Source organism: Pongo pygmaeus, chromosome 9, assembly GCF_028885625.2.
Source record: "Pongo pygmaeus isolate AG05252 chromosome 9, NHGRI_mPonPyg2-v2.0_pri, whole genome shotgun sequence".
Lineage (NCBI taxonomy): Eukaryota > Metazoa > Chordata > Mammalia > Primates > Hominidae > Pongo > Pongo pygmaeus.
This window is the reverse complement of record NC_072382.2, coordinates 80,038,597-80,063,823: the sequence shown is the minus strand read 5'-3', so window position 1 is coordinate 80,063,823 and position 25,227 is coordinate 80,038,597. Positions and strand designations below refer to the sequence as shown.

Genomic DNA, 25,227 nt, shown 5'->3' with positions numbered 1-25,227 from the left:
TAAGCAGCCAGCTGGTCACTCTGCTGGTAGGGGGCACACCAGGACTCCAGCCTGGGACTGCCTGTCCCTAAGCAGCTTTTTTCCACTAGGCTGGGCTTCCTCCCAGAATGTATTCTGCAAAGGTGTGATGCATGAGTAAAAGCATCATTACCCAGCTATGTTGGGGAGATTCCTGCCCCCCTTCCCTCATCTAGGTAGCTATGCTTTGGCGCTAGACTTGAGTTAGGATCCTGCCTTTGCCACTTCTTCACTCTGTGACTTGTAGCAAATAATGTTACTTTCTGGGCTTCAGTTTCCTGGTCTATAAAAAGGAGATAATAATTTCCACTTCATATGATTATCTTGAGGCTTGAAGAGAGCATGTGTGAAACATTAGCATGGTGACTAGAATCTAGGTAATTTATTAAAAATAATATAACTTCTTGTTTGTGGTTGTATGAATCAGTGGTTCTGAGTTTAAGATTTCATGAAAAAGCAAAATGTCAAAATAAAAGTTTCCAACAGTATGTTTTACTAGGTAAGCCTTTAGAACATAATTAGCATCTCCTAGCACCATTAATTCATAATACTAAGTAGAGTTCACCCGGCTTAAGCTGGTTCTCTCAACCAGCCAGCAACACAGTTACCTTGCTCTTGCAAACTGCTGCTCAGAGTCAGCCCTTTAGTCATCTGGTTTAGGGCAATAGCTGCCAAATTGAAGTTTGGGGACTTCTTTACTTCAAACCATGGGGCTGAAACCAGGTTGGAGAAAGGGGAAAGACATAGGCACTGACCAGCCTGCCTCATTTGGCAGGCCCTTACCAGCTCCACCTTTCCCTGACCTGAGCCTCATCTGCAAAGGGAACCCTTGTTTTCTCAGCCAACCTTCCCAGCATCAGGAGCAACAAAGGTGGAACTTATATTATAGCTTGTGATGTGCTGTTTTTATATGAAGGATCAGCATCACTCTGCTATCTGACCTCAATGAAGGCAGGGAGGGCAGAGCTGGGAGGGCTGGGGAGAATTGGATTTGAATTATGTGAACCCTAGAGGATGAGAAGTCAGTGTTTCCACACATCCTTTGTTCCTGTGTTTCCAAACTGTAGTTTTTCACCCAGTGTCAGATTGGATTTGTTTGAGCACACAGGTGGTGGGAAGTTGTTGTATTTAATAGATTTCAGCTCAACCAGAATTGCAAGGAAGCAATAACAGAAAAGGGAATTCCAAATGAAGCCAAATTATATTCATTGGTTTTACAACAACTATTAAATATGTTGAGAGGGTGAAAATAATGATTTCACCCTTTTGAACTGAAATTGGGGTTCATTGGTGGCTCACACCTGTGCTATATTGAGTTGTGGGTTCGGTCAGGTGTGATTATAGAACTTAATTGTAAATTGCATCTTTCTGGCACATGCATGAATGTATTTATGTATTCTAAAACCTTTTAAAATCATTTTTGTAAAAATAATGTCTATGACTAAAACCTCTAATGGCTAAGCCACTAGCTCCAAGCAGCCATTCAGTTGAGGTTTAGAACCCTCACAAGGGTGCTGGACAGTATTTGCCCAAGGGATGGAGATGAGCCCACCTCCTATCTCCTTCTCAACCCCCTTGGAGCCTTGTAAAGTGCTTTGTGTACAGTAGGATCCCTCACCTGTGAAGTGGCCCCATTCTCACTACTTAGCCAAACCTAGTAATATCACATACTCTTTGACCCACTAATAACGTTTTAATGGAAATAAGCAGAACATCATGCAAAGGCATTTGCAGCAAGATGCTCATTGGCAGCATTGCTTATCATAATGGGAAGACCTGGAGCAACCTAAGTGTCCACCTGCAGGGTCTGGTTAAATCAATGAGGGTTACTCCATATGGGGAAATAGCATGCCTCCTTTAAAACCAGTGAGGCCCAGCTGTGATATGGATGTGAAAGATACTCATGGTATAGTAAGTGAGGTGGGAAAGCAGATTAGAAAGCAGTCTAAATAGAAAGGTCACATCTTTAGTGTTAAAAACGTGATTGTATAAGCATACATAGATGCAGAAAATGTCTAGAAGGATAGCTATGTGCTAAGATGTTAATTGTGATTCTGAGTAGTGAGGACACAGGGAGTCCTTATTATTTTCTTTATTCTTTTCTGTACTTTCAGTTACTCACAAAAATTTCTTGAATACCTATGAGACAAAATCCTTGCTTTTCAGAAGCTTACTGTCTTGCTGGGGAAAGACAAGGAATAAATAATTAGACAATTAATTCCAAATGCTGATAAGTGCTGGGAAGAAAATGAGATGGTTAATTTGAGAAAAACTGACAGAGCAGGAGGAGGTGATACCAATTTCAGCTAGGAAGGGAAGACCACTCTTTAGAGGGGCATTTAATCGAGAAAAATAGGGAAGAGAGACCCAAATGAAATCTGGGATAGGAGTGTTCTAAGAAGAAGAAACAGCTAACACAAAGGCCCTGGATGAAAGAGAATTAGGTGCCATTACAATGTATTACTTCTATGATCCAGAAAAATTTTTATTCTAATATTCATTTGGTCCATTCAAAAAACCATAGGACCCATGTGAATCCTTCCATTCTGGAGGCCCAATCAGATAGCAGTTGGCCTAAGACAGCGAGTGGGGAGCAGAGGAAGGTGCCCTTCAAGTGCCCACTGCAGAATGAGTCTCTAGAAGGGGCATGTCCCAAGAGGCCAGCTCACGGTTTGCCTCACTTTCCTTGATTTTCAGCAATTTTTTTATTTACATTTTGACATTTCTGAAAGCAGAAAGTATCTTACAATCAATGTGTACATTAAGGTAGTGCTTTGTTTTCTTGTCTGAGAAAGCCTATTACTGAATCAATGGTGCATCTTGCAATTGCTGGCATCTTAGGATTGATTAAATGCAGTAATGTATGCGAGTGATGCTAAGAGGACAGGCCTTGGTGGAAGTCCATGATTCCACCAAAAGGGGATGCACTGTGGGCCCACAAGAGTGGACTGAGTCTTCTAGATCTCTATGCACCCCAGAGCACCAGCCACAGAAATGGTTACAACGTGGCCCTGGTCATCCCTCAGGGAACAATCAGAATTATGTGCAATAACAATGTGTTATTTCTATAATCATACAACATTATTTTATTCTAATATGCATTTGATCCATGCTGGGTAAATCCCAGGGGAGAGGGGAGTCCTGGATACTGAGGGAGCCATCCAAAGGGGCATCCCAACCCTCCTTGGATTGTGGGGAGAGCCTAAGAAAGCTTCCTGAAGAGGTTACCAGGCAGACAAGGCAGAAAGGGCATTGGAAGCAGAGGGACAGCGGCACCGCCAGTGTATTCAGGGAGCAGTGAGCTGTTCCATCTGGCTTCAGGGCAGGATGAGCGCAGGGAACACCCCTCATCTGGAGGTTGTACTGGGTCTTGGATGCATATCAAAGGCACTAGAGACCTGGAAAGACTTGACACCAAGAAGTGACATGGCTATGTTTTGGCTTTAGAACTATGCTGTCTAATATGGTAGCCACAAGCCACAGGCAGCTATTTAAATTAATTAAAAGTGACTTCAAAAAAAAATCCATAAGAACATCTGGAAAAAAAAGTTAAATGAAAAACTCAATTCCTCAGTCACACTAGTCACATCTCAAGTGCTCAACAGCCACAGGTGGCTAGCTGGCCACATGGACGGTGCAGATACAGAATGTATGTATTGTGACAGAAAGTCGTTTTTGGACAGAGCTGCTTTGGAAAGATCACTTGAGGACGGGTGGATAGATGGATGGACAGACAAAAGAGATAGCAATGACCGCAGTGCTTACCAGGTGCAAGGCACCATGCCAAGGGCTTCACATGTGCTGTTCCTTGAACCCTCATAACATCTCACAGATGTCCACCAGGTACCAGGAGCTTTGGGAGCAGAGACAAGGCTGTGGGTCATTTTTCAGCATTTCCCTATTATTTACCTAGCTCAGCGCTGGCTTCTCCAGGAGCCAGAGTATATTCTTGTATTTTTCAAAGGGTGGCTGAGGAGTGTTGGAGCTTCAGCTTTATCATTGCACCGGCCCATGGTTGAACAAGAGGGAGCTCCCTGGGGATCCCCCAAATTTCATGATGAGCACTGTGCGACCTTCTCAGGAAGTTCTTCCAAGTGTCTAACCCAGCTTTCCAATTGTGACTGCAACAGATGTCTATTCCTTCTGTTTATTTTTCCCTCAGAAAATGGAGCCTATATTATACTAACATTGATAACTGCTGTACTTGACGGCAGCTTCCTCTTTGTCAGACACTGTCCTGATCGCTGTACATACCAACTCATTTAATTCTCAGAAGAGCTCTATGCTCTAGCTACCATTGTTTTGCCCATCTTATACATCAGGAGACTGGGACATGGAGAAGCTAAGAAACTTCCCAAGGTCATACTTTGCCCAAGCCAGTAGAAAGTGTTGCTAGGACTCGAACTCACACAATCCGACCCTGGAGCCTGGTTCCTAGCCCTGGCACTATCCAGTCTCTCATCATAAATCTTCTGGAACTAGAAGACAGCTGCCAAGTGCACTTTCCACCTGTTTTGGCTAGAGTGGTATGAAAACTTGATTCTGTTCCAGGAAACCTTGGCTGAAAGTTATGCCCAGTTATAACATAAATGCCTCACATGTTGGGGGCACTTTATGTCATTTTCAGAGTACTTTTCTGCCAGCAGTGCTTATGGTAATAGTCGTCCCACAGTTACAGCATGTTTTCTGGTTTACAAAGCACCCTCATTTGCATGTTCTCATTAAATCCTCACACCAGCCCTGAGAGGAAAGTGAGGCGCAGAGCATCATTTACCCACATAACACAAGGAGCCCAGAGAAGTAAAGCACTGTGCAGGATTACTCAGCCCTCTAGGATGCGACGGTTTCTTAATTCTGCTTCTATCAATCAAGAGCCTCTCCACCATGTCAATCCATTTCAAAGTCAAGCCAAAGTAAGGGCTGTAAAGCCAGGACCCTGTGTGCTAGTCCTGGGGCACGTCAAGGTCAAGACATGGCCCAACCATCAGAAATAACATCAGAATAACTCAAACTTCCACCTAATATTTCTCAGAAGTTATCAAGAAACACCAAATCCACAGAAAAACTGCTTAAAATCTGCCTTTTCTCTCTCCACCCTACTGCATTTACTGATATCAGCTTCTCCTGTATCTCTTTTAAAATATTTTTATGAAAATTTTTTATATTCTACAGAGAGTGTTTATAACAAATGTGTTCAGTGTAAACAATAATGAGAAACTCTCATGGCTCCACCAGCTAGCTTAAGAAACAGAACATGATGCCACCTTTGAAACCCTGGGGATAGCCCCCAATCCCATCCCCTCTTCCCAGGTAGCTGCCCTCCTACAATTATTCTCTTGCTTTTCTTTATAATCCTGGATGCTTTGCAACCCTCCCCCAGAGAAGCACTCTCCCCAGTCCAGCCCACATGCCTCTGCGGCTTCCATTTTTGCTTCTTGCCCTACCCCAGTCTGGTGTGACCTTTTCTGGGGGATGGGAAAGGGCCTGGAGAAAATGGACAGAGGACACAGGCACACTCCTTTCCAGATAAGGGGAGTGGAAGGTTAAGAACACCCCTGCTAAATACCTTTTGTCCACTTGAAAACACATCGGGAGGAGAGAGGGAGGGGCTTCCTTATAAATTTATTCCTGGAGCAGGTTGCCACTTGTCACTTGGAGCAAGTCCCTTCACCATATGGACTTCTAAACTGGAGGGGGACTGGCACAGACTGGTGTTTCCTAAAATTGTCATTGCTTCTGCAGATATTTACTGAGCACTTACTGTGTGCCAAGCAGCGCCATAGGTACAGGGGATGATGTAGTGGGAAATGAGACAGACAAATTCCCTGACCTCAAGGAATTTACCATAGAGGGCAGGCCTCAGTCCTGCCCCACAACTAGCTATGATCTTCCCTTTGTCATTGTAAGCTATTCACTATTAAAGGTTGAGGTGGGGATGAAATTAGATGATAAATATGGAAGTGCCTGGAAAATCGGAGGCAGGTCTTGGCTAACACTACTTAGAAGACACCCCACAATCCCTGAAACGAGGTTCACTGGGCGCAGAGGAAGCTGGAGCTTTGGGTACTCACACCTGTAGTTACCCAGATCTGCCACTAGATGTCAGTGATGTGTAGGAGGGGGCGGGGACCTAAGGGTGATGAGCTTTTTAAGTTGAGAAAAGTGCGAAATAACTGCTTACTGTGTGCTATATGCTGTTCTCCATGTATTTGTTATAGCATTTGATGTTTACAGAAACCCTATGATTTGCATAGCCTTATACCCATTTTACAGACGAGGAAACGTGCTCAGGGGAGGGATATAAGTGGTTGTCTCCCCTCCTCCACCTGAGAGTACCAGGCAAAGATTGCTAAAGATGCTAAAAACGGCCCTGGTGTGAAAGTGTTCAACCAGACAGCCCTTTACTGCTGCTAAACTGCTAAGAACAGCATCTCCCCATACTTGGGGCAGCAAATGGCTGCACAAATGCATGAGAAACAAAAAGCTCCACAGTTACTAAAACCCCCGTGGGCACCCATGAAGGTTGCAGTACCAGTGTTTGCTAGGCAGATAGATGGGTGCAGATTAACAAGAGCCAAGTGGTGAAAGTAGAGCTTTCTGTGCTCTCTGTCAATCTAGAAGCAATCATGGCTATGGCCAACTTTTATGTTCCTTGTGGTGAGGATTACAAAAAGGTCTCTGGGGATCTTGCCTTAAAGAGCATACAGATGTATAGGGTGTCAGCATTGAAGAGCTGTAGTCCCAGTCCTTCCTAAACAATCCCTGAGAAGCTCTGCTGAAAAATTAAAGGGGAAAGTGGGGGAGTATTCAAGGTCAAATTCATTTTGGGACAATCTGCATGAAATAGTTTTGATGATCATTGCAATCAGTAGACCTGATAATGATATCATCCACCTCTTTGTTATAGACCCAGGGGAGCAAGTGCCTTTGGGAGGGGAAATGACTAGTTCAGGACCACAGAGGCAAAGAGGACACCATGACTCTGACCTCTCCCCATGGGACCTTAAATTCACACCATGGGAACAACAGGGAAAAGGACATGAGCAATGGGATGGGATGTTCCACATAAGACTATACAGGGGGCCTGCAAAGGAGAGAGGGTCTGGAGCAAAGGCACTGGGGCTAGATCCCCACAGAAGGAAATCCCAGCAGCACTCCCTCAGATGCACCCCTGGCAAGAAGGGAATCCAGGTGGTGCCCAAGGCAAACCAGAGACCCCCAGGAATGACTGAGGCATGGGGCTCCTCCAACAGGAGGAGGGAAGGCTCAGAGGTCCTTGTGGCAGGAACATCTCTGTGTACCGAAGCTCCCAGGTGAGTTACCATAAGTCAGGTTTTAGCTCAGCAGAAAAAAATGCGTATATTTATTCCAATTAAACAGTTTGCAAAGCCATTTTTACATGGGTCATCTTATTCAATCTAGACAGTCACCCTTTGAGGGAGACCTTTCTATCCCTACTTTATAGATGGGGAAAGTGAAGGTCAGAGAAGTTCACTCATTTCCCCAAGTTCTGGAGCTGGGATTCCAATTCAGGTCTTCCTAGCTGCAATACCACGTTCCTTTCACACTGAAATTGTCCAGGGATGATGATGATGATGTTCCTGATGTTGTTGATGGCTGTGAGGTAGGACTCATTAGCCTCATTTTCCAGATGGACGGTCTGAGCCCCAGAGAAGACCCATCGCTTGCCCAGTATGGCACAGCTGGTAGCTGGGAGAGAGGGGTTTGGATGTAGACTTTTCATCTGCAAGCCTTGTCCTCTGTCTGCTTTTCTTCCTTACGGGTGTGGTTACTGGAGGCATGGGAGCAAATTCTGAAGGACTCAGCCAGCTTACCTTTAGGGTGAGTCCTCCTCAGGAGGGATGTTGGGAGTAGATGGTAGCTAAGTCTCTTGTTTTCTACTTGGACTCTCTCAGACTCGTGCTGAGTGGAGGCCAGTGCACAGGCAGGTCCCTTGCTTAAAGCAAATTCCTGGGAAGTGATGAGCAGGGGTTGGGGAGGAGGCTGCCAGGAGCCAGGGGTGGGGAGAAGGGCCCTGGGGGCAGAGCTAGCTGTTTGGCTTTGAGAAGGGAAGCCAGGAGAGATAAGCAGAGCTGGGAGTGATGTGATCAAACTGTGAAAGATGATTCTCACTGAGCTGGGAGATGGGGCGGGGGAGACACAAGAGATCCGCATGCAGGGTTTTGAAGGCAGCAGATACAGGGGCCTGGGAAGCCCAGACCAGGATCGCAGACAATCCTGGGAATGGATGATTCGGTGAGTTGAGAATAATCCATGTACTTTTATGATTATACTTTGTTCTTTGCAGTCTTCATCAGTTATGGGATAAACACTTCCCTTCCTCCCTTGTCTTCAACCTTTATGCTGCAAGTTTAATTTATCTTGGGCCACTATTGTTTTTTGTTTTACTAAGTTATCTGTATAGTTCATGTTTTATTTGCTGGTGGTCAGCGTGCTGACTCTGAATTTTAATCCAGATGGTGGTAATTTATCAAGGCTTCTTACCTTTTTCAGATTCTTTTCTTTTAAAAAAAAAAAAAGCAAAATGTTAATATAAACTCAGTGAGGAGTTTGTGGGTGAGAAATATCATCTACTGTATCCCCAAAGTTGCCAAATGGTGTTGAGACGGATTCCCATGTTCGCTGTTTCGTAACATCCTGGAAATGGCACCCTGCATGTTGATTTTTCTATTCTCAGCTTACAGGGCAAAATGGTCTTGACTTTTCCTACTTATTTTTGGAGAAAGTTCAAGGGGTAGGAAAAATTCCTTTGGCATATTTTGAAGAGAACAAAAATCCAACCTGGCTTTTGTGTGGTGAAAATGTGGGAAATTTCAATTTCCAAATGTGTGTGCTGGAGGAAGCAAGCTGAACTTTGAGGCTGGGTTCCTGGGCCCTCAGCCCAAAGGAGGGAGGGGACGCTGGCAGGGGCTGAGCTGCCTTGGAAAATTAGCAGGCGATCCATGTTAGAAAGTGCAACTTCTGGTTCCTTCCTGAGCCTCCAGGGAGACAGACTCTGGCGATGAAAAAGAATCCTACTTTGTCAAACTTACCCAAAGAATAGAAAACATAATCAAGGAAAGAAAACCTCTCCAACAGGGTTAACTACTTAAGCACAGGTGGAGGAGGCAAATCCGGGAAAGCAAGTGGATTCCTGGTACCAGAGTTCTTAGACCTGGGCTCCAATGCCAGCCCCACCATGACTAGCAGCTTGCTCTCTGAAAGGCAGCCCACCTCTGTGTCCTCATCTGTGAAATGGGGATAGAGCCCCTGTGTCCTTGTTGTGAGGACTATATAAGATGATGAATATGGTAGCTACTTTTATTACTTAGCACATACTAAATATTAGTGGTTGCTATTATCAGGTTTGTGTACTTATACACAAGACCACATGAAGGGTGTGTGTGTGTGCGTGCGTGCCCACGCAAGGATTGGTCTTCCAAATAAGTAGATTGAAATGTGTGAGAATGGAGCAAATTGTTCCCTTAGAGGTTAGGATTTCCTGGGAAAATGTCTATAAGTTGCTGAGACTATGTCTTCTCATTGCCAGAATATTCCAAGGAACACAAGAAAAGTCAGGCAGTGGCCCAGCTGTTGCCTATCCTGGGCCACGGGTCCATATGTTTGGCTGGGTTTGTCCTTCTGTCATCCCAGCCTTGCCGGGGGTGGGTCAGGGGACATGTCCCAAGGAATGGCTTCCCTGGGTGCCTTCCAGACAGCTGCGTTCCTGTCCTAAAGAAACAGACCACCGGGGAAGGCACACCAGGGGAAGGGGAGAATTGCTGCTGTCCTGGTTTCGGTGGGGCTTACAGAGTGGGGGTGGGGTGGGGTGGGGGAGACTTTCTAGGAACCTGAGTTTATTGGATTGGCAGGCCATCCTGAGGAGCTCCATCTGGAAATCTTCCCCCCAACAAAGCCACCAGCAGTTTTCCCAAGGGTTTGTCAGTACATCATCCTAATGTATCTCCTTGCAGAGTCTCCTTGTTTCTTCATTGACTGTGTACTCGATGTCAGCCTGGTGCCGAGCACCAGGGGAAGCAGGGCCTTTGTGACAGTGAACATTTGTCAGTGGCTTGCCAGGACCCAGCGTGGTGCTAGGTGCTTCCTGGGAATGATCCTCAGCACAGCAGGTCCCTGGGGCAAGTAGGTAGTATCCCCATTTTGCAGAACAGGAAACAGAGACCCAGAGATGTTACATTACTTGTGGAAAGTCACACAGCTGTTAAGAAGCAGCATTGGAATCCAGGCTGTGACTCTAGTATCCACACTCGTAACTTCTGTGTGCATTGTTGCCTGGAAGTGAGATACCATCTGGGCAGAGGAACAAAGAGATGGCAATCGGATGGCACATGAGAGACCCTCACTGGGTTCTCCCGGCCTGGCCTGCTGTTAGAGGCCAGGTGCTGCCATGGGAAAACAGGGTGTGGGAAGTAAATGAAGCCAGGCTGACCCCTAACTCTGCTACTTACTATCTGTGAGGCATTAACTCCTATAAGCTTCTGCAAATCACATTTAAAATATTTACTTTGCCAGATTACTGAAAGAAATACTGATGACTGAGTGACCCAGCACCTCTTGGGCATGTGTCTTTAAATGGAAACTAGTACTACAATGGCTAAGAACTGAGAACGTTATGGCTTCAGTGAGCACTGGGGAGTCTGCTTCCTTCCTGGTAGGAGGACCAGGTTAGTCACCAGAGGGGCCTCAAACTGGAAGGGCCTCTGGAGGTCACCGGGTCCCTGGCTCTCCCGGCAGGTTGCTGGCCTGGATGTCAGCCTTGGTAAGGGAGTCCATCCCTTTTTATAAACTTCCCAGGGCAGATAATGCAGTGTCCTCTCATCACTCATTAGGGCTATGGAAGAGCTTGGAAGAGTACAAAGGAATATATACTTGCTATTAATGATATGGCTTGTAAGTTTTGTCTTTGGAGTTGGTGGAGAAAGACTCGCTAAGTGTGGGGTACTGTGCAAGGAGGCAGAGGGCAAGAAGCAGAGATTTCAGTGTCAGAACTGGGTTCAAATCCTGCCCTGCTGCCTACCACCTGGGTGAGGCACCTGCCCTCTCAGAGCTTCCATTTCCTCATATGAAAAAGGGAGAGTCCTCCCTCCCTGAAAGGGTTGCCATGAGGAGTGAAGGCTGGCTCTAGGGCTGTTTCTGTGGGCAGAGCTTCCTGACTGCAGCCTGGACCCCATTTCCAAGAGGGGCCTGCTCCTGCTCCTTCACCCCCCTCTCCCCACCCCTATCAGGCAGAGCCAAAAATGCCCAGGCTGATGCAAGATCTTGGACATGGACACATCTCCTGCCAGGCATGGCTGACTCCAAGCCTCCTTGCAGAGGAGAAGGGACAGATCTGCCCCTGTCCTGGGTCTGGCCTCAGATCCTTTGACACATCTCTAGACTAATGCAGAGTTTAAGGATGATGCAGGCACTGATCTGGGACAGCCTGGAGCCACAGGCAGCCTCGTAAATCAGGCCCCAGCCTTTGAATCTTCCGCAAACTCCCTAGGAGAGCCCTAGCACCTTGATCTTCTTGCAGTAGGAGCTCCTCCCCCACTGGTCTGGAGTCTCCAGGGGCGACTGTGGCCTGATTTACGGAGGCCTCTAATAGCAACAGCCCAGCCTGGGAGAAGAGGCCGAGGAAAGAATGATTTTGCCCTATGACCTAACTTCCTAGGCTGGGGAGACAGTCAGAGCTAAAGGGAGGACTACCTCCCTCTGGGCCTGTGTGGACAATATCCCCCACCCCCTAATGCCTACTGGAATTTGACACTTCTCACTGATTCACCCCTTTCTTTCACAAGGGAGTGAGGGGAGGAAATACCTCCAAACCTGACATCCTGGAAAAGACGCATGGTAGACAAGTATGGGTTCGGAGTCAGATCTTGATCCATATCCCAGCCCTACTGTTTCCCAGGCATGGGGTCTTGGACAACTGTTTTCACACCCCTGAGTTCCATGTCTTCATCTGTCACATGGAATTTAAAAATGGCGCTTGCACAGAACTGCTATGAGGGATAAATGGACTAGCACATATAAAGCACACTGCACAGTGATTGGCACATCACAGGCACTCAGGAAGTGTTCTCTCCCCTCCTTTTTCCTTACTCCATCCAAATACTCAGGCTGTCTGGCCCCAAAACCCATGCTTGCTGTGCAGTCCTGTGCTCTCTAGGCAGGGATCTGTGAGTTATTTTCTGATTATCTCAAGCTTCTGGACCAGCTCTGTCCAGTGGAACCTTCTGCTATGATGGAGATGGGCTATGTCTACAGTCTCTAATGCAGTAGCCACTAGCCACATGTGGCTATTGTACTTTTGAAATGTACCTAGTATGACTAAGGAACTCAATTTGTAACTTCGATTTTAATTAGAAACTTAAATTCAGCTACCTGTGCCTGGCTGGTGGCTGCCATATTGGACAGCGTAAGCCTAAACCGTAAAGATGGGATGTGAAGACTTGGCTTGGCATTGGCTCAAGGTACATGGCCTTGGGCAAGTCTTATTTAGTGTTTATTGAGTTGAGAGCAATGGAGGCTCCAGGAGGAGAAGACGTAAGCCCTGGATTTGGGACAATTGTCCTGTTGCATGGATGAGATTTGCACCTATGAGACAGAGACAAGGGGATGCATTCCAACTCCTCCCCCAGCATTTCTGACCTCTAAGCCATCCCCACTCTGGATTGGGCCTCCCCCTTCTTTGTTCCCACTGAGTCTAGTGCTTTCTTTGCCCCAAGAACTTCCCACACTGGACCATAAATACTGTTTTCAGGATCAGCATCTCCTCCCACTTTTCCATCACAGTGAATCATCACACAGCAGATGATCAGAGGCTGTAGCCTCCACCCAGGAGAGGATGGTTTCTTGAGTGGGGCCCCAGGAATGGGGGAAGTAGAAAGGGAAAGTTGCTCTACTCCACCATCCTTAAAGGTGACTCGTAGTCCTCATGCCTGTCACTTTCCGATCCCAAGATGGCCAGCAGAGCTCACCTTTATGGCAAGAAGAACAAGTGGCCTCAGCAAAAGCCCTCCCGAGCTCCCTCTGCCAGTCCAGTGAACTTCCTTTTTCATCTTACTGGCCAGAAATGGGTCACATGATTACCACTAGCTGCAAGGGAGGCTGGGAAGTTGAGTATCTGGCAAAGAGGAAACAGACTTGTCTTGATTGCCTTAGCCAAATTATGAGTCATTGCCCCAGGGCTGAGTGTGTTGCTTTCTCCAGCAAAATTTGGCTTGTGTTAGCCTGGAAAATGGGGTAGAGAATGATTCTTGGGTTAAGTCACTAACACCACCTGTCTCAGTAACCATTGCACAATTAGTATAGCATTGTGCAACTTACCAAGTACTCTTGATATGTAATTCTGTTTGAGCCTCTCAAGTTTGTGAGACAGCTCAGTGGTTATAATCCCCATACTGCAGATAAGGAAAACAAGGCTCTGAGAATTAGAGTAACTTACCTCAGGAAACAAGGGATCCAGGGCTAGCAGCCAGCTCTCCAGATTCTAGAGCCTCCTCCTACGAGCCAGGAGAAAAGCCTCAGCTGGGAGCAGCAACCAGAAGCCATTTATCTTTGCATTCCAAACATCTGCCTCCATGGCCTGGCACAAAATAGGTGTTCAGTAAATGTTTGATGGATCTATTAATTAATGCATTACTTTATTAATGTATTAACTTGACTCATAGAGCAGGGGATAGGAATGATGAGGACTGGCCACCTACTCTTTAGTTAAAATAAGCAGCATGAACCCTTTCCAGGCCTGGCTGGCTGTGAGCATTTCATTTCCTAACAATTGTGCACACTCTGCTAGCCACGTGAGAAGTTAGAGGCCACACTTAGAAGGTCCACTGATGGCCAGGATGAGGGGGGGTAGAGCTGGGTCCATGCGAATGACTTAGTCTCCCGAGAACTTGGCCTAGGAGTCAGGGGGTCTCCATCAGGGGAGAATGGAAGATCTACTGGGAAAGGTGCATGAGGAGGGGAGTCAATGATCATTCACTTGGCTCCCTCAGCCTTGAAAATGGTTCAGCTCAGTAAACATCTCATGCATTGCCACAAACCTGTGTCAAGAACATGTACATACACTCATTACTTTGAAAGTCAGTCTGCCCCACCAGACTGGGCGCTCCCCAAGGCAGGCTCTAAATCCCGTCTGCATCCCCAGTGCCTGGCAGCAGAGATGGAGTTGGAATGGAGGGATGTAAAGAAAAAAAGGCCTGCCCCTTGCCTCCAGGGCTCACCATATTTTGAATGAGACCAACACCCACCTAAATAATAGACAAATTGCAGAGCACTTAGCTCTCCAACAGAATCCAGGAGCACTAGGTTGGGGAAGTGAGGGATGATGAGGCGATGAAGTCAGGGGGCAGGTGGGAGGGCATCTAAGGAAGCTCCTGGAGGATTTAAGCGTGACTCCCAAGTTAGGAAGGAATTACAGCTGGCAGCCATGAGGGGAAGGTTATTCTAGGGGAGGGCAGCATGCGTACAAAGGTTTGGATGCAGGAGATGACAGCTGTGCAGGCCAGAGTGGCACTAAGTATATTTGAAAAAAGAGGGTGGAGATGAGACAGGAGAGGTCACATCAGGTGTCAGGATGTGAAGGTCTGTGTTGGCATCCTGCAGTCCCATGTTTTTCAGACCTCAGTGTCATAGGAGTCACCTGGGGATCTAATTGCAGATTCTGATTGAGTAGGTCTTGGGGAGAGCCTGTGATTCTGTATTTTTAACAAGCATAGTAATGCTGATGCTACTAGTCTATGGGTCACACCTTGAGTAGCAAGACTTTAGGCAGTAGAGAACCGTTGAAGGTTCTGAGCAAGGACAGGATTGTGATCTGATTAGCTTTTTAGAAAAATTACACTGAAGACTGCAAAGAAGCTTCTTCCACAGGGTAGAGGAATGCAGGCAGGATGAGAGATTTTTTTTTTTATATCTCCAACACCTAGAATGGTGTCTGGCTCATAACAGATAATCAATAGATATATGTAAAAGGAATAAATTAGCCATTTATGACAGACTTCTTAAATGAGAAAACAGGAAGAATGAATGAATCAAGTTATCCCAGGCTGACAAGCCGATATTTTATAAATCATTCATTCAGGCCGGTCCAAATAGAGAATAGGTTTTAAGGCAGTGGTTTTTCTAACTTGTTTTTAGACAAAGATCTGATTGCTTAAATGAAACTCAAAATGGAAGCCCAATATGTGAATCACATAAAAAATAATTAAGTGCCTAGGCTGACCCGGGAGTAAGAGCTCTGAAACCTAACAACCTACTCCTTCCCCTTTCTCCTGACTGCCAACATCTGACATTTCCCACTACACCTCCAGACTCTCACAAGTATCAGCCACCCCAAAAAGCCAGCCTGACTCCCCAACAACCCCAGAATGGGTGAGGGAGGCAGCCCTTCAGCAGGATCTGGGATGGGGATTATCTGTTTCTGGCTCAGTTTCTCCCACTAGACAGTGAAGTCCCACAAGATAGGACCATAAAAGACCCATCTTGGCAGCCTCATGCCCAACACAGGGACGTCGGTTGAATAAGGAACTTAGGAAAGGATGATGGGCAGAGATGGAGTGGTGAGCCACCAAGTCCCAAGGCCAGGGCTTGAGTTCCCAAAACCCCAAACATATTACCTCTTCCTTCTTAAGCACCAAAAGTAGTATGGGAGGCAGAGGCGCACAGGGGATTGGAGTTGAGATTTTAGAGTATAACAGTTTGGGGTTCAAATCCCAGCCCAGGCACTTACTGACTGTACAACTTTGGCTAAGTCCTGAGCGTCTCTGTGCCTTGGCTTCTCATCCGTAACAGGAGTGTAACAACTCTCCCATCAGTGGAATGCAATGCAGAACGAATGAGTTGCCAGATGCAAGCCATGCCTTCTAAACAGTGCAGCCCTCTTCACTTGCTGCCATAGGCAGCTCGCCACCTGCCTTTCTTCCGCACGGGTGTCTGCATGTTGCATTTAAGCAGGAAGCATCAGTCACGCTGACAAATATCTGTGCCCCCAGGTGGTGTTTCTAACCAATTAGAGGTTTGGCATTTATTCTTGTTGTTATATTTTTCAAATAGCCAAGTATTTAAATAACATCAGCCTGATTGCTCCTGCAGATTCATAGCCCTTGTCCTGCACCAGGGAAATCCTCTTGCAGACTGCAGCTGCAGCCTTGTGGAAGGGACATTGGGCATCAGAACACTGCAATAGGGTCCAAGCTCTGCTCGTTGCCAGCTGGGTGACCTTGGACAAGTCACTTCTCCTGGTGCAGGCTTAATTTCCTCAAGAAGAAAAACATATATTTGTATAGTGCTTCACAGCTTCAAAGCCACATCTGCCTGCCCCTGTAACATTTCCATCTAAATGTAGCTGATCTTTATCACCTCCACGTTATAGCTAAAAAAATGGAGGCTCTCTGTGTGGGGCTTTGAATCTCAGCTCCCTTAAGAAGTGCTATGATGTAGAGCAAATCCTTGCCCTCTGTGATTCTCAGTTTATATAAAATGGCAACACAACAGCACACAAATATCACCAGACACCTAGTGGGAGCCCAGCAAATGAGAACCTCTGTGTGTACTTGTTATTGGTGTATTAGTGTCATTCGTCTAGCATCACAAAGCCAGGTCTCAAAGTCAGCTCTCTTGAGCCAGACCCCACGCTCTTGCCTGCGGCCATTGGAATGCTACTAGTCTGTGGGCCAAACGTTAAGTAGCAAGGATACTACTTGCTATTTGCTCACTGAACCATTGGGATGAGGATATGAAACCTGCTTCTTTGGGTTAGCTGGGGCAGTGTGATTGGCAGTGCTGTGTACATCATGAAGTGCCAGGTCCAGGTAAGGACTGGGCCCTTCCCTCTGGTGAGGTAGATCCAATTACTTGTTATAGACCAAATTATAAGCCCAGACTTTTTCTTTTAGATTATGCTAAAAATCATTCTCTGGGCCCTTCCTATTTCCTGTTTAGCACCAGGCTCTGACTTAAACACCCTTTCCTTGCACTCGTGGAATGGGAAGAGAAGGAAGCTAGCAGGCCGAAGCAGGCACAGCTTGGGAAGGTCGAGGCAAAATGGGCCAGTTTCTAGCCATCTAGCCTGTTGTGGGGCCTGGCCCTCTTGGGGGCTAATCCCCTTTGTGATGCTCCCTTGGAACAGGCACAGAGCCTAAGCCAATTAAAACCTTCCCTTTGAAGGTGGTTCAGGTTTCCCAGAGAACACAGGCCTGCACAGTGACCCGAGGTAATTGCTTCAAGGATTGCTCTCCTCTCCTCCCTGCTGGCCAGAGAGCTGGAGGAAGACCAGGGCTTTGTCTGGGAAGGCTCCATCACATTTCCCTCTCCAGGCTCCCAGATGACCATGTGGGTCTGCAGGAGAGGCAGGATGGCAGGGATATAAACAACTGTCCATCTTACAGATGAGGAAAGTGAGGCCTGGGATGGCTATGCAGGGCTGAGATTCAAACTGCAACATACCTGCTCAAAACTGGTGCCTGTTCTGTCTTTCTAGGACAAGAACCAAACCCTTGTCACCTTCAATCCCAGCACAGATGGGGCCTATAGTAGGTTTCTAGTAAATATTTATTCAGTGACGACTGAATAAACAAATAATGCTGAACAGGAACATTCATCTTAATGCAATAGTGTGAATGGGCTGGAGAAATCCAGAACTGCATCTGGGCCGGAGTGAAATATTAAATACTTGATAATACTTAGTAATAGTAGTCATAATAAACAGCCAAGTGCTAAGCCTGTTCTAAGCTCCTTCTAACTCACTCAGTCCTCCCAACAACTCTATCGGGTAGGTCAATTATCTCCACTTTAAAGATGATATAGAGGAATAAAGAGGTTAAGTGAATTGTGCCTGGCACACAGCTGGGGCGCACAGAGCTGGGAGTCGAACCTTGGCTTCCTGACTGCAGAGCCGATGTCTTGGCTGCTGTGCACCCCTTTCTTTCTAACAGGAATGTCTTCCTCTGTGAGGTTCAGATGGTGATGACCTTCACTCTCCCTGTCTCCCCGCACTACAGGGTCTCAGTGACATGAGATGTGAAGGAGCTTTCCATTAGAAACACCATACTAGGCAATCTGGACCATTGCCGGCCAGCAGAGGTCAGGCTGGGCCCTAGATACCATCACCCTCTGGGTTTCAGCCCTAGAGAGAGCAAGCAGCCCCACTCCAGCTGGAGGAGCCTCCAAGACTGGTACATTTCACAACTGAGATTAAAGACCCATAAAAGCAGAACCGATAGAGTGACAGGCAGAGTGTCTTAATGAAAACAAATTTAGAACTACAATCAAGAGAACAAAGTGAGGATCTGGCCCTGGGAAGCCAGACTCCAGTGACCCAGTTGTAACATTAGCCAGCTGCGGGGCCAAGGGCCAGAGCTTCCCCACAGAAAGAACAGCCTGGGGTCCTCCTGGAAGGTAGAGAGGCAGCCACAGTTGCTAAGGGAGGCTCTGCTCAGCCCACAAGAGCCCACTGTAGTGCATGTGCAGCCTGGAGGCTGTAGAGGAGCACAGCATTTGTCCTGTGTACCCTGGTGACTGCTAGGAAGGCAAACAGGGCCTCCTCAGCTAGACTCAGGGGCCCCTCCTTCACCCCCAGTGCAGAGTGATTAAGGGCATTCTGAGAATGTCGCCTCTGTACACTGAGCTGCAGGAAGGACCTTGTAAAGGGAAGGGGGCATCTGAAACAGGAGAATGCAGAGCTCAGAGCTAACATCCCCTGATCCCTCACTAAGGAACACGCGACTGGGCCCAGGGCCGAGGACAGATCTTTTCAGCGCTTCTGTGTTTGTTAGGTGGTTTTTTGTTTGATTTGGAAGCCTTGTAGGGATTTGAGGCTGGATGGTACAAGTTCATGCAGGACTTGTGCTAACAGCGATCTCTGATCCCAAGCAATGGGGTTCCCATGCAGCATGTTTCTGCTCCAGCGGGGAGCTTGGTTTGATCAGAATCCTCTTAGCATGGGGACTGGCATTCCTCAAACATATGGAATTCATCCAACAACATTCCCTTCTAACTGTGGGGTAGTTAATCATTTCCTTGTCTGTCTCACCCTCGGGATGCATGGAAAATTTAAGGACATACCTCTGTACTCAGAGTCAGAAGAATTGGGCTTTATCTGAGCCCTGGTTCCTGCTTTTTGCTAGCTGTGTGACTTGGAAACAAGGCACTTTGCCTCTCTAAGCTTCAGTTCTTTATTTAATACAGGATCATAGCTACTCAGAAGCATTTGTTCATTTGTTCAGTTAGCCATTATTTATTAAGTGCCTACATTTGCAAGGACAGAAGCTTCGGTTTTATGCCGAACAAGAGAGACACGGTCCCCAACTCTGTAGAGCTTAGAGCATATAATTAAGCAACTACATAAATATAATTTTGGTAAGTTATCAAAAAAAGGTACAGAATGGTAGATTAAATCACATTAAAATGTGTTAGAAATGTATAAGTTCTAAAGTACTATTTAAACACTAGGCAGCATTATCCTTATTACCCTCATAACATTTCTTTTTTTTTTTTTTTTTTTTTTTTTTTGTGAGACAGAGTCTTGCTCTGTCCCCCAGGCTGGAGTGCAATGGCATGATCCTGGCCCACTGCAACCTCTGCCTTTCAGGTTCAAGCGATCCCACTGCCTCAGCTTCCCAAGTAGCTGGGACTACAGGCATGAGCCACCACACCGGCTAATTTTTCTATTTTTAGTAGAGATGAGGTTTCACCATGTTGGCCAGGCTGGGCTTAAACTCCTGACCTCAAGTGATCTGCCCACCTCAGCCTCCCAAAGTGCTGGGATTACAGGCATGAGCCACCAGACCTGACCCAGTTCCTCTTATTTTTAAAATACCTTAATGATCTGAGCCTCAGTTTCCTCCCCAGTAATATGGGAATTATAAAAATACTTATGTCAGCCAGCCTTTGCTATATAACATACCCTAAAATGCAGTGGCTTAAAATGACTGCATGTTGGTTCGTGTTTCCAAGAGTCAGTTATTTGGGCTAGGCAAAGCTAGGTGGTTCAGCTAGTCTCCCCTGGGTTCACCCATGTGGCTATAATCTACCAGGTGTTGGTTGGCTCAGCCCTGTGGCTGCAGCAACAAGTAGGCTAGCCTGGGCCTCTTTATATGACAGCTGTTTTTCAAAAGCAGGGGGAGAAGGCAATCCCAAATGCTCAAGTGTTTTTCATGCCTCTGATTCAAGTCTGCTAATATCCGCTTGGCCCACTGGCCAATGCAAGTCACGTGGCCAACCCCAGAGTTAGTGTGGGGGACTACACAAGGGTTTGGAAACAGGGAGGTATGATTCCTTGGGAGCCATTAGTATGGCAGTCTACCACCATGCCTCACTTCCAGAGTCGTTCTGGTGACTTAGTAATAAATACAGGAGGCTGTGCTTGTGGTGTTTGTATGAATATTGGTGACTGTACATAGTAGATGTTTAAGAATTGGTCAGTCAATATGAATCTGAACAGCTTGCTACCTTATTAAGGAAAAGTGACATTACACAGGAAATAAGTGGCAAGTAATTGGCCAAAACAGCATGTAAAGTGTGGGCTTATGGGTATATGCAGAGCAGTTTCAGGTAATAAGACTGCATCCGACTTCAATTTTCAACTTTGGTGTTTTAAAGAGTGACATTAGCCAAAAGAAACTTTTTCAGAGAAGAATGGCCAGGATGGAGACAACGCGAGTGAGGACTGAATCAGGGGAAGGCACATAAATACTTCTCCTGGATAACAAGGCAACATTTACAACTATTGACTGAGTCTTTATTAAGTGCCAAGCATAGGGTTGAGCCTTTCCATGCATCACCTCATTTGAGCCTTAAGACAACCCTGTAAGGTGGTATATACTATCCCCATTTTACAGATAAGGAAATTGAGGCTCAGAGAGTTTATCATCCAAAGTTGTACGAGAAGTATGTAAGAGATTCAGCGTTCAAATCAAGGTCTGCCTGGCTCAAAAAAGCCTGACTCAAAAAGCCTTTTTTTTTTTTTTTTTTTTGAGACAGAGTCTCGCTCTGTTGCCCAGGCTGGAGTGCAGTGGCGCGATCTCGGCTTACTGCAAGCTCCACCTCCCGGGTTCACGCCATTCTCCTGCCTCAGCCTCCCGAGTGGCTGGAACTACAGGTGCCTGCCACCACATCCCGCTAATTTTTTTTTTTTGTATTTTTAGTAAAAATGGTGTTTCACCATGTTGGCCAGGATGGTCTTGATCTCCTGACCTCATGATCCACCCGCCTTGGCCTCCCAAAGTGCTGGGATTACAGGCATGAGCCACCGCACCCGGCCAAAAAAAAACCCTTTTCTCTACATTGAAATTTTTGAGACATTATAGTTCACATGCAATTACAAGAAATAACAGAGATAGCCTGTGTACCCTTTACTCAGTCTCTCCTAATAGTAACATTTTGCAAAACTATGGCAAAAGGACAGATAACACAAGCAGGATGTTGACGTTGATACAATCCACTCATCTTATTCAGATTCCCCATTTTACTTGTATTTATCTGAATGAGTGTGTGTGCATGCATGTGCGTGTTTACTTCTATACTATTTTATCACATGTGTGGGTGAGTATATGCAGTCAAGACAGCAAACATTTCCATCACTGTAAGTTTCCTTCACAGTCCCCTTTTATAGCCACACCCATCTCCCTCCCACCCCTACCCCATCCCTAACCCCCTAACAACCACCAATCTGTTCTCCATTGCTAAAGTTTTATCATTTTTATTTTAAACATGTTATATACATGGAATAATGTAGGATGAAACCTTTGGCGATTGGCTATTTGTTGACTCAGCATAATTCCCTGGTGATTTATTGGTATCATTAGTTCATTGCTTTTTATCATGGAGTCGTATTCCATGGCATTCTGTCATTGATTTAACTGTTTACCTGTTGAAGGATATCTGGGTTGTTTCCAGTTCTCGGCTATTATGAATAAAGCTTTTATGAACATCATTGTACAGCTTTTTGTGTGAACATAAGCTTTTATTTCTGAGAGATAAATGACCAAGAATACAAGCGCTAGGTTGTACAGTAATTGCATATTTAGTGTTCTAAGAAACTGCCAACCTGCTTTCCAGAGGGGCTGTACACTTTTATATTCCTACCAGCAATGTATGGGTGATCCAGTTTCTCTGCATCCTTGCCAACATTTAGTGTTGTCACTATTTTTTATTTCAGTCATTCTGATAGGTATATGGTGATAGCTCACTGTGGTTTAATTTGAATTTCTCTGATGGCTAACAATGGTGAACATCTTTTCATGTGCTTATTTGCCATGTGTATATATCCTTTTTGGTGAAATATTGGATCATGTCTTCTGGGCATTTTCTAACTGGATTGTTTGTTTTTCACTGTTGCATTTTGAAAGTTTCATATATATATATGTGTATATACACACACACACATATATATATATTCTAGATACTAGGCCTTCCTTTGTTAATATGTGGTTTGCAAAAATTTTCTCCTACCTGTAGCTTGCCTTTTCCTCCTTTCAAGAGTATTTTCAGAGCACAAGTTTTCAATTTTGGTTAGGTTCCATTTATCAAATTTTCCTCTTTTGATCATGCCCTTGATGTAAAGCCCGTGTTTTTAACCATGGTGCTCCACTGCTTCCCAGAGCCTGGAGAAGAGAGGTCTTGGTTTGGGAGGAGGTCTTTGGCTTGCTTGTGAGGTTCTAAGGCATGTGGAGTTAGGGCCACCATGAAGGCTCTCACAGGAGGCAAGTTTCAGCTCACTATCAGAATGAATTGTCCAGGGCCAAGTTTAGAGAATGAAATGTGTTAGGAGTAAGCTCCCTGTCACTGCAGCTCAAACAAGGGCTGGCTGCTATCCACGTGGACTCATAGAAGGAATTCAAGCATCGGATGGGGCTTGGGCAACTGTATCCCTCATGTTCCCTTTTAACTAAGAATTTGGGAGTGTGGTTTTTGAATTAGCCCTGCCTGAATTGGAGTTTTTAACAAATATATCCCCTGGGTTGAGAAATGTATAAAGGCTTTGGGTGACAAAACCGAACCAGTCTCAAGAGGAGGTGGCCACCTGAAGCCACCCAGTCTTCCATTATCTTGTCTAGGGACAGAATGCACAGAGGCCGAAGGCTTGCGATGGCACAGGCTGTGAGGCTGGGGCCTATTCCTGGATCCCTGTCCCCATCTTGGAGGCAGCTGCACGCTGCCTGCCCCACCTCCACCCCAGCAGCCTGTTCTCCATTCTGACTGCCCTGGAGAATCCCTTTCTTTACGGCACTTATAAGACTTAATTACCAACGGCAAAGTCCTTTGAGGCCTTGGATGAAAGGAATGGGAGCAGCACGAGGCTTGATTAGGCATGTAGAACTCTGGGCACAATTAGCTCCTTGAGAGACTGGCCCTGCCTTTATCTGCCTCCAGTTCTGTGTGACTTACAGTGGCTAATTATTGAAATAAAAGTTGCCTGGCCACCCAGCTGCTGGAAAGAGGGCCTTAATATCTATTAAGTCTGCCTTTAATTATTAGAGATGGAGGCAGCTTCAGGCAGTTAGGGTTTTCCTATCATTATGGGCCTTTTCCTCCACCCCTTTGAGGCTTGGATATCCAGAGATGTCAGTGAAATTCTGCCAAAGCTACATCTCTCTCTTGCTTTCTACGTAGCATCCTTTCCAAGATGCCTTTACTAATCCACCCTTCCTGCAGTGAGGACCCGTAGTCACACCTCCCCAAGGGCCTTTGCAATCACTGCATCTCACAGAACTTCGAGCCTTAGATGGAGCATTTTAAATGCCTGTGTGTGTGTGTGCGTGCGTGCGTGTGCACACACATGTGCATTTTTCTGGGGTATCAGGGCAGTTCTCAGGCATAGATTAAATGTGATACCCCACACCAACCCATTTTGCAGAAGAGAAAACTGAGGCCATGGAAGGAAGCAGGATGGAGCTGACAGCTTCTGGCTCTTCACTTGCTAGGATGCGGGTGACCACCAGTCACAACCCCCCAAGCCTTAGCTCCCGCCTCTCTAAAAACAAAATTTCAAGCAGCGTCAGGAGGGCACAATCAGTTGCCCCCTTCACAAATCTGGGGAGCTTGTGTGGGGCCGAGGGAGTGGATTTGTGCTACCAAAAAAGAGCCACTTAAGAGGATGCCAAGGGAGAGGGTTGGCTCGCAAAGGTTTCCAGCTTTGGGGCTTTCATTAGGCAAAGAGAAAGTCAGAGAGCTTTGCACCTAGAAGGACCATGGAGGTGGCATGTGGAGAGTTGTATATTTTTATTCACTTTGGTTCAACCCAGCAAACCCTGGATACACCTCTAAACTGTTCTTAGCATTGGGGAAGAATCAAGATGTTATAAGTACCAATGAAGTTGATGATCCAGGTGTGTGGGCATTTCCCTAACAGATGATGAAATCGAGGCACAGAACAATGCAGGGACTTTCCCAAGGACACCCCACCTGCTCTAAGAGCCCATGTGAGCACCAGTTGACGGAGGGAAGGACTGTTCTGAGGTCACTTTCAAACCGCTATTGTGTGGCCTTCAGTCATCACGAGTTGAGGGACGGCCTGAGTCATAGTAACTGAGGAGGAAATATAAGGGCTGGGGGGATAAAAATAGGAATTTTCTTCCTCTAGGCCCGCCCTGCCCCTGCCCCACCAGCAATATTGAAACCTGTGTCAGCCACGAGCACTCCGAGCCCACATCCACTGGGCAGCAGTTCTGAGCTTGATCCAGTTCCATCCCCAGGGCTCAATAGCAAAAGGCCTGGTGAACAGAGTTACAATAGAGCCTTTGGTTTCTGAACAATCACAGCAGTGGGCCAGCAGGCATTAAGCATGTGTGCATGCACACACACACACACACACACACCACCTCTGACAGGAAGGACAGCCTGGGTAATCCCTGCTGTCCTCCCAGCTATGATCAGAGGCTGATGGTGACCTCTAGATTTCTATCCTTTCAGCTCCTGTGATAGCATCAGTGTCAGGTATGCCCAGGGCATAGATGACATGTGCCTGGACCTGGAGTTTTATAAGACAAGAAGCTATTGTGCACACAAGGTATCTTGATGGCACCTGGAGAAGCCATTGTGATATTCCTTCCCTGCTCAACAGAGCATCTTCTCTGGGCCTAAAGAGCAGAAAGGATGTCTCTAAATCCTCTCTTACCCACAGCCCCAAAGCTGTATGAACTCAGGCCCAGCGTCTGGCTGAGAAGACAGAGGAAAAGAGGGACTAACCCCTTCCTCCAGCTG

General features: G+C 46.3%; 1 protein-coding gene across 6 annotated transcripts in view; it reads left to right on the top strand.

The window, feature by feature from the left end:
• The window catches only part of TENM4 (teneurin transmembrane protein 4), a 782,056-nt gene that overhangs the window by 336,306 nt on the left and 420,523 nt on the right, over positions 1 to 25,227 (top strand). The window contains exon 1 of one of the 6 annotated variants that reach the window (XM_063671259.1): positions 8,258 to 8,274. The exons of the other annotated variants lie outside the window; for them this stretch is intronic. The gene's annotated coding sequence lies outside the window, so the exon portion shown is untranslated. Of the gene's footprint in view, positions 1 to 8,257; positions 8,275 to 25,227 lie in introns of those variants that run through there. 6 annotated transcript variants of the gene reach the window in all.